Raw genomic sequence first — 2,791 nt, forward strand, 5'->3', positions numbered from 1 at the left:
TTATGGACTCAGAGTGGCATGCCAGAGTCTGCAATCCAGCATCGGGACTTTAGGTTGGTCTAATTGGCCTGAGCACAAGGGCTAGAGACCAACAGTTTGATCCTTCTGTTATTGACTTTTAATTATTGTGCTAGTAATAGCACTAATTTTAGCTTTAAAGGGCTCAAGTTAGCTTTAGGTGATTGGTTAACTACATCTTATTGGTGAATACCAGAGTTCAACGTAACAAGTATTCCCTGTGTAGTGTCTTTTTTGTTGTTGTTGTTAAAGAAATATAAAACACTCCATGAACTTGTGCATCATCCTGTGCAAGGGCCAGGCTAATCTTCTCTGTATTGTTCCAATTTTAGTATATGTGCTACGGAAGTATCTTTTGGACATCACTTGTGCGATCATAAAAAGATCAGTTATAATAAATTCCCTAATACCCTTCACATGGAAATCTCTTGATGTGTTACTGAATTTTTGTATTCAGTCTTTTCTTGTCAAGACAGTTAAGAAAAACCACTTCAAGTGTCAGCTGTGGATCTGAAAGCTTCTAGCAAAGATAAGCAGTTGTCATAGCAAAAATAACAAACCTATAGGTGATGGATCATGGGACTTGGTTACTGTACTTGCCTTGTGAATCCACACTGCCTTCAGCCTTTGCTTAACTCAACAAGTAGCTTTTCAACACCATGACCTGCGTTGTCTCAAAAGTACTTTGCTGCTGACTTTGCAGCTCTTCAAGCCAATGGCATTCAATCATATGAGTTAGACCCATAGATATTAAGTAAAATTTCTCAGTAGTATTTATTTGTTAAAAATTGGCTTTTGTTAAAATACATTCATTAATGCTTAGAAAATGAAAAGTATAGTTTGGTAGGATCTGGAATTTTTTGTTTATTTTCTGACCATTAAAACAAACAAATATTGAGGCACATCTTATAACTTTACTAAAAACATCTTGGTTGCATGAGTTTGAATCCTGATACAAGTTGTGATATCTAGGTCTTGTGATTAATTTTCTCATTGACTGATTAGATAACTTTAGTTAGGTTACTTAATTTTTCTCTGACTTCTTTTTCCAAAGAAGAATTCTAAATAGTGCCTTAAAATCTAATAAACAAAAAGAACTAAAAGAAGCTTATAGCTCTAGCTTAAACATATTGCTTAGCCATTTTGAGTTTTTGAAACTTATCATGATTTAACTTAATTTAAGAAAAAATATTTTCCTATTAAGGAAACATTTTCCATGCCTACAAATATTCTTGAAGACTTGATTTTGGTGACTCTTAAGTCATTTTAACTGTATCCTCATGCACTTAGACTAGCTCTTATTGCTGAATTAAGGGGAGGAGGAAGAATGCCTGCTCTTCACTTCCAGGGTGAGAGTTGCTTCAAATTGTATCCCTCAGAGAGCTTGATAGGTGTTTTCTATTTTTTCATGGAGTGGTGTCAAGAACTCAAGTCTGATCTCCACCCAGGAAATCCAAGTTTAAGAAACAAGCTGGTGACTCAGTCTGGTGGAAGAGTGAAGAAGAAACGCTACCGCTGAGCAGGGATGAGCACATCTCTCTGGGTGAGGCAAGGCAAGGAACACTTGTGTGTTTCTCCTTGACCTAGTATGGGCTTTGCACGGAAGACATCTCTTAGTGCAAAGCCCATACCAGGCTTAGAGATTTCTTAGACACATACTATCTTTGGCAGTTTTAGATGATGTCTAAAAATTCATCAGCACATCTCTCCTTCAGAAGATGGAGTCTAATTCCTATCCTGTTGATTATGGGTTGGCATTAGTGACTCACTCCTATCAAATAGAATGTGGCAGAGGTGATGCTGCATGTCTTTCAAGGCTAGATAATAAGAGACAATACAGCTTTTGCTTCACTATTGCTCTTGGGACACATGCTCTGGCAACCTTTTGCCATCACATAAAAAAATCCAGTTACCTTAGCCATGTGGAGACACAACATGGAGAGAAGAAGAAGGAGACAGAGCCAGAGAGTAAGAGAGAATGAGAGAGAGAGAGAGAGAGAGAGACTCAAGGAGCCACTGGTCAGGTGTCACATGTGTGAATGAGAAAGGCTTCAAGATGATGAAGCCCCAGCCACCTTTTTGCAACTATTGTTGCAAACCCTGTTTGGGTTCAGTGTGTCACACAATGAGAGGTAATGGGGACTCCATCCAAGAAGACTGCTTAAAGGCATGAAGGGCTATTACTACAAAAGAACCTGGGGCTGGACCCTGGATCCCTTGGCATTACAGAAGGAATAAGCAACTGGCTCTCAGGTCACAGGAACTACAGATTGAGAGGCAATTGCAAAATTGGAGGGTTTTGAAGAACTTAAAAAAGTGAAGCTTGAAACTGTTTCCAGGCCCAGTGAAACTTTGGCTTATGATGGCCCTAGCCAGGGAAAACTTTCCTGTTCCCTCTATTAAGCCAGGCCAAACAGTGCTGACAAAACATTTTAATAATTTTGAGATGGAGAAGCCATTTCTAAGCATGATGCACAAAAACCAGGAAGCCACTAAGGAAAAGACTGACAAATTTGACTAAATACAAATGTAAAACTCTTAAACATCAAAATGCATTAGTTTTGAAAAGTTAAAAAGGTAAGGAACAAACAGGAATACTATTGATAGAATATAACAAAGCATTAATTGTAAATAATATAAAATTTCAACAAATCAGTTCAAAGAATATAAGTAATATAAACAATAAGTTAAAGACAGGAAAAGTCTATTGATGGAATAAAGAGAATTAGAAATGTTTGAAAATATAGTCAAACTCACCAATCATTACAGATAT

General features: G+C 37.3%; 1 non-coding gene across 1 annotated transcript; it reads right to left on the minus strand.

Moving 5' to 3' along the window:
• Positions 1 to 268: 268 nt before the first annotated feature.
• On the minus strand, positions 269 to 370 carry LOC123812232. The gene has a single exon (XR_006784520.1). It is a non-coding gene; the product is annotated as a U6 spliceosomal RNA (small nuclear RNA).
• Between the last annotated feature and the right edge of the window lie 2,421 nt (positions 371 to 2,791).

Source organism: Phyllostomus hastatus, unplaced genomic scaffold, assembly GCF_019186645.2.
Source record: "Phyllostomus hastatus isolate PE091 unplaced genomic scaffold, TTU_PhHast_1.1 phas_scaffold_78, whole genome shotgun sequence".
NCBI lineage: Eukaryota > Metazoa > Chordata > Mammalia > Chiroptera > Phyllostomidae > Phyllostomus > Phyllostomus hastatus.